The following is a 7,247-nucleotide window of genomic DNA, read 5'->3' on the forward strand; positions in this document are numbered from 1 at the left end:
GTCTATTTGGTCCATATAGACCAAAATTTTAATCAAGATTTCTTCAAATGACTGCAGAGCTGACTTGTGAAAAAGTAAGAGAATCCCTGGGAACTGAAAGGGAAGGAGTTGGAAAAAGCAATAAATTGTGCCTCCCAGGGGGGATGGAGAGGTGGGTGGGAGAGGCACCGGAGACAGTTCTTCCAAGTCTCTTATCATGAAGGATCACAAGGCACCTGCCCTTGACTTCAGCAGTGGTAGCTGGTCAGTTGGATACCCACTTGGAAAGAAGATGACTATTACCCTTCCCACATACCAGATGCCAACATTCATTCACATGAACCAGAGACCTAAATGGTAAAGACAAAACTAGAATGCTCAATTTGCATACATACAAATCCACGAACTGAGGTTTGGCAAAAGAGTTTGATATGAATCCAATGATATGAATCCAAAATCTTTATCCAAAAAATAAATTGGACTCAAAATCAAACCTTTTATGTGTTTCAGAAGATGCTAATAAGGCAATGAAAACAAACTACAGACATAAAACATTTGTCAATCATGTATCTGGACTTGTGTCCAGAATACAATAAAACCCAAAACCAAACGCACTGCCATCGAGTCAATTTAGACTCATAGGGACCCTAGAGGACAGGGTCGAACTGCCTCTTCAGGTTTCTGAGACTGTAACTGTTTATGGGCGTAGAAAGCCCTGTCTTTCTCCTGAGCAGCTGGCTAGTGGTCTCAAACTGATAACCTTGCAGTTAGCAGCCCAATGCTTAACCATGTCAATACCAGGGCTTCTATAGGCTACAGAAACAACTCTTAAAATTCAATAATAAGAAGGTGACAGCCCAATTAAAAATGGGAGATTAGAAAAGACATTTTACTAAGGAAGCTTTATGAATGTCTGACTGAAATTTACATATGAAAGGATATTCAACATCATTAGTCTCTCTTTTTTCTTTCCAAGAATTTTCTTAATAGTTCCAGTTATTCTGAAAATATTATTGTATATTCAAATGATTTTGAGATGACAGTAATCTCAAAGCACATGAAATTATCCATAGGCTCCTATAAATGTATTAAACACTAGTGACAGAACTTATCAATATATCAATATGTAAATACTGTCACATACTTGGGCTCTCCCAGCTTTTAAAGTCTTTCTCCCTCATGCTAAGCCAATTTATCTATTTGATCTTTGGGATAAACCAAAGTGCATATTAAAAAAAAGAGACATGTTTGTCAAATGACCATAAGATTAAATAAGAGTCAATGTCCTTTCGATACAATTAAATTTTCAGAGGGAAGGGGATTCAAATAGCAGCAACTAAGCTGGCTTCCTTAAAAAATAAACTAGACAAAAATTAAAAATTAAGATGCTTAAGATTATTTCCATAAATCTTTTCTTATTTGTTATTTTAGCATTAAAGTGTACACTAAGAGTGTGTGTAAATTCAAATGCATCTCATCTAGACTGTGGTGCCTATGGTTGGAGAATCCGCAAACGGCCCTGGGATAAAAAGATGAGAGGTGGTTTATAGGGAAGCAGTGGGTGTTTGTCCTTCATTAAGATATCCATGGAACTTATTGGAGAGGTAGAGCAGCTGATTTAAAAGTCTCAATTGACCTGGTTGTTGGCCTGGCCCTTAAAGTGATGTTTTATTTCCTTATTTATTATCATCATAATTAAGTATTTCCAAGTGAAGGCAGTCCTTAGCTTTGTGCCTGCCAAACACCAGAAAATGACCCGTCTACACCTACACACACACACACACACACACACACACACACACACACACACACATTTTTCTTTTGTGGCTTGACTTACTTTGCTTAAAGTGGGAGGTTCAACTAAGTCGAGAAGATGCACAGTACCCCACAAGCTGTCTAAAGCAAATTGTTTGTTTATTCTTCTGCCAATCACAACAGATTTCCATCAACAATTACTTTTCAGGTAAGAAACAGTAGGTCAACTGAAGAAGTCGCCGTGACGTTGAGCTGTGGAGCTGACATGACCACCTTTAACTGATCCGCTGACGATGACGCAGAGCATTGCGGGGACAGTGCTCCTCACAGCTGGCCCTGATGGGGCCGTGAATGGGGGCAGCTGTCGCTTCCCTTGGAGCAGCTGAGAGGCTGCCGTACACAGTCTCAAAGTCAGTCGTCCCCCTAAGAGGGCTCTTCACTAATAAGTTGTTTTTGTGGATCATAACTTCGAGATTTGTAGTTTTTAACTTGATTACCTTTTGTAGTCATTGCTCTTAGCTTGCTTTCGTGTATACATAGTATATCATGAATGTGGAAGTCTTCTTTAGCCTGCTCCCGGGCAACGCGATTCATTGGGAGACAGCGCTTCTTCAAGCAAGATTGCCCTTGATAATCAGGTTTCCTATTTCCTATGTGGGTGGAGCTGCGCTGTCTATGCTCCACATAGCTGAAAGGTTTTGATGGGTTACATGCTTTCTGAAACCTGCTTCTACAATAAGTGATCGGCAAATGTTACCCAGGCATCAAACAGAGCGGATTAGGGCCCTGCTCGGCCATCTTCTCACACACAGTGATGGGTCAGCCATTATTCATCTTTAAGCCCACTGACACCCAGTTGATTCCAGCTCACAGTGACCCTGTGGGACAGAATAGAATCGCCCCACAGGGTTTCCAAGGCTGTAAGTGCTTATGAAATCACACTCCTACACGGTCAATTTCTCCCAAGGAGTCGCTGGCAGATTTGAATTGCCAGTCTGTCTGTTAGCAGCAAAGCCGTAAAGAGATACCTCCTCTACACTTCAAAAGATCGATAATAACAAGTGTTGGTAAGGATACAGGGAAATCGAAACCTTTGTACATTGCTGGTGGAAATGTTAAACGGTACACCCACTTTGGAAAATAGTTTGGAAGGTTGGTTTTTTTTTGCGTTTTTTAAGTTAAATGCTAATTTACCACACAAACTAGCAATTCCTAGGTATCTATACAAGGTAAATAAAAATGCATATTGCCACCAGATCTATAAGCAAAGGTTAATAGGAGCCTTTTTTATAATAGCCCCAAAGTGGAAACGTCCATCTACTGATGAGTGAATAAATAAAATGTAGTATACCCACCCATACAATGTCTTGTTAATTTAAAAATATGAATTAGTGGCTGATACATGCTATGAACCTCACAAACATATGGAGGAAGAAGACTCAGACATCCGACAAGGATATGGACTGCGAGTCTAATTGCATCCCTGGACTACCACTGTCTCCTTCTCTCTGAAACCAGAAGGCATGGATGGTGCCAGCTACCATTATTGAACGTTTGGATCCAAGAGCCAATAGCTGGACCCTGATTAAAAGGGGGGAAATGTGAAACTGAACTTAAAACTTGCACAGAAATCAGACTTACTAACTCCATCCGGGTCGGCCGAACCTCCAAGTCTCTTGCCTGGAAGCAATTTTTTTTAACACCTTCAACTGAAACCATCCCATGAAATATTTTTTAAACTACCAGTTTATCTGAATTAGTAAGGTATGTTAAAATAATAAAGAGATGTAAGAGCCCCCAATAAAAGTATTTAATAAAAAAGGATATTGAAAAAAATAATTAAGGTAAGTTAGCCTTGAAGGTTGCTCTCCCTTAAGGAGTTATCTGCATGGGGTCAAATTGGCAACAGTAACCCTCGGACACGGTGAGCATCTTCAGGGTCTGGCAGAGACTCCCCATTAACTGTGAAGGTGGTGCCCTCTCTGCCAGCGACCTGCACATGGAAACACTGCCGACTACATTTATGTTCTGTTGTTTATATTTTCACCAGTAAGTCAATAAAAACATACCAAGAAACAGAATGTAGACCTGGAGGACCACATATGGCATGTGTTTATAGAACACGTTTGTATAACGCGTTCAGACAAGATCAATCTGGAGACAGAAAATGATTGCTCAGAGGGAGGGACTGCAACTGTGGGGGGGGATTGCTGATGGAAATATTCTGAAATGGGCTTTGGAGGATGTGTGCCCAACTGCGTACGTGTACTAAAAGTCACTGAATCATACACTTACGTATGTGAGGTGTTTGGCATAGGTTGGGCTGCTGAGCACTAGGTAAGCAGTTTGAAACCACCAGCTGCTCCACGGGAGACAGACAGGTTTTCTACTTCTGTTAGTCTCAGAGACTCACAGGGCACTTCTACCCTGTCCTCGGAGTCCCTATGAGTCAAATGGACTTAATGGAAGTGAGCTTGGATTTTTTGTTTTGTTTTAATTTGTCCTTCAAAAAAACTGCTTTAAAAAAACAAGGCCAATAATTTTGCATATAGTTCATGATCAAAGCCAGGAAACTGATATTGGCACAAAACAATTAATTCGAGTACAGACCATTTTTAGAGTTTGGGGAAATTGTTTTAGAAGCTGTAAAGTACGAAGTGCAGATGCCCACCAGTTAATATGAACAATTTTAGTGATGATATATATACAACTCCTTTTAAAAGTGACTTAACTTCTCCTGCCGTCTTCGCTTCTCGCGGCTTGCGCTGAATGTCCCGGCCAGTGCGGGTCTGCACCTCCTCGTCACCACGCCTCGAAAAATTGAAGAGGTCAAGGACTTCCTGCTCACAGCCTGGCGAAAGGACGCCAAGTCTGTCAAGATCAAGAAGAACAAGGATACGTGAGGTTCAAGGTGCAGTGCAGCAGGTACCTCTACACCCTGGTCATCACCGACCAGGAGAAGGCCGAGAAGCGGAAGCAGCCTCTGCCCCCGGGTCTGGCAGTGAAGGAGCTAAAGTGAGCCCGGCTGGCTGATGCGAACTCTAATAGAAACATTTTTTTAATTCTTAAAAAAAAAAGAAAAAGTGACAACTATGGAAGTGAATGATATGTGAATATTACATCAGAAAACTGCTTAAAACAAATAGGAACCAAAGTGGACCAGCAGTTACCGTGGGTAAAGGAGGAAGAGTGACTGCTTAGTGGACATTGAGTTGATGTTAATGGCGGTGGAGTAATTTGGAAAAGGAGATCAATGACAGTTGCACAACAAGAAGAGTATAATCAAGGTACTGAATTATACATGTAGGAGTTGTTGACCTGGAGAATGTTTTGTTGGGTGTATTTTGGACACAAAAATAATAATTAAACGAATAACAATGAGTAAAATGAAGAAGAAAAATGTTCTAAAATTGATGGCGATAATGATGGTACAACTCTCCTTGATATGGTTAAACTACTGAATTGTGTGATATGTGGAAGAAGTGCTAATAAATATATATGAACAACTTTAGCGTCCTCATCCCACTGGAAAAAAGAATTCTTTTTCTACAATCTGCCACCAGGGTTGAATTAAGGGGGTGGCAGTGAAGACAACGAGAAGCACCTGGTTTTGGAGAAAGAAATGGATTTAAAAATGGGTTTGGATCTCATAGGAGAGAAAGGACTTGAAGATAACACACAGGTTTCTGGCTTCAGGAACGGGGTGATTAATTGGTCCCCAATTAGTGTCACCAATTGATGACGCAGGGGAGTGTTGGGAAGAGACTGGATTACAAGGAAGACCCTGAGTTGAGTCTTAGGCTCACTAGGGGTGAGAGAGGTCCTTGAGAAATCCCAGTAGAGGTCCAATCAGCTGTTAGATACCTCTATCTAGATCTATCTGGATCAGATACCTCTGATCTAGAAAGTAGGAGAGAGGTCTGGGGTGGAGTTAGAAGACATTTGAGGAGGGACATTGGCATATAACCAGTATTTAAAGCTTCCTCACTCTTCCTGCTCACTTGTCCCATAAATATGTATTAGATGATCCTAAATATACATTAGCATAAGAGTGGAACTTACATAAGTCAGTGGAGCAGCTTGTGCATTAAAGACAGGCTGGGATGGTGGCTTTGTCTCTCGACATGGGAGGTCACAATGCGCACTTTGTGAGGAGGTCCCTGCTCTGACTGGGCTGGCATGAAGGACCTCGCTGGCTGACAATCCCTGCCCGGCAGGGAGGGGGCAGGACACGCCCTATGCTGGTCTCTGCTCTCACAGCTTCCATTTCAGACTCAGACGGGGTCCCCTGTGAGGTGAGGAAATAGACAGGGAGGCTGGACACCAGGGTCTGGGAGGAGCTGTGGTGTGGATGGTTGGGGAGCCGGGAAGGTCAACAGGACAGAGGTTCTGGGGATGTCTGGGGCCTCAACCCTTCATCTTTCCTATCTCCAGGTCGGTGATCCAGCCTGCTGCCAGCCTCGGATGCTGACCGCGGCTCAGACATGAGGCCTGGGTGGCGGATTGTTGTCCTAGGGATCTTCTGGGTGCTCATCTTGTGGCTGGTGGCCTCCTGCCTGGACCTGACACCTAAACCAGCACCCCAGGACGAAACGGTGTCCCTGGTACTGTGGCGTTGTTGATTCAAATTCATGGCTGTTCTTTTGGGGCCCTCAATGACTCCCCACGCTGCCACACAGCCGGAGAATCACAGTGGTTTGAGGCACACTTAGAGAGGATGGTGGAGTTCCCGAGGGGGGCTAAAGAGCCCATGGCACCTGGTTCAGTGCTCTGGGGGTCCCCGCCTCACAGCTGATGCCCAAGCCTCTGCCCTCATCTCTGGCTTCGTGCAGCTCCCCATCCTCACAGCTGCAGCCCCGGATCTTCACCTCCAGTCTCAGGGCTGCTCTCACCAACCCACTTTTTTTTTTGCTTTCCTTCCCCTGGGAGTCCACACTGGGCCCCAGGTCCCAAAGTCCTCCCTCCTCATTGTTCCCAGGACCTGAACTATGCGAGCAAGTGGTGGACAGTGTGGACGAAGCTGCCCACTGTGATTCCCAGAACTCCGGATCTCTACTGCCATACTTGCGTGATAATGGGGAGCTCACAGATCCTGTGGGGCTCCCGGGGCCTCAAGCAGTATACCAGGTGGGTGCCCAGGAGATAGCAGGGAGCCCGAAGGCCGGGCACATCCCACCCCCACCTTAGTTCTGCTTGCCTTCCCAGCACGGACCCAGCTCCTGCCCAGGGCTCTGAGAAGGATGTGGGGAACCAAACGACAGGGCATCTCACCTCTCCCCGGAATGCTGCCCATCAGGATTCCCGGAGCCAGCTGCTGCGGCGGCTGATAAAGCTGTCCAGTCTGGCATGGGCTTCAGAGAGCCTCAGTGAGGAAGTGGTGGTCTGGGAACATAGAAATGTTTGGTATGGGGGTGAGAGGAGGTCACCCCAGGAGAGCAAGGGGGCTAGGGAGCTTATTGGGAGCACCTGTTGGCCTTTCCCAGGCCCTGGGGGCCACTGAACCTCTCCTTCCC

The 7,247-nt window shown here is 44.6% G+C and overlaps 1 pseudogene; it reads left to right on the forward strand.

Moving 5' to 3' along the window:
• The first annotated feature begins 143 nt into the window (after nucleotides 1-143).
• LOC101639053 lies at nucleotides 144-4,753 on the forward strand (annotated as a pseudogene).
• Nucleotides 4,754-7,247: the final 2,494 nt, after the last annotated feature.

Source organism: Echinops telfairi, unplaced genomic scaffold (genome assembly GCF_000313985.2).
Source record: "Echinops telfairi isolate 266 unplaced genomic scaffold, ASM31398v2 ScPeMD7_5592;HRSCAF=6446, whole genome shotgun sequence".
Lineage (NCBI taxonomy): Eukaryota > Metazoa > Chordata > Mammalia > Afrosoricida > Tenrecidae > Echinops > Echinops telfairi.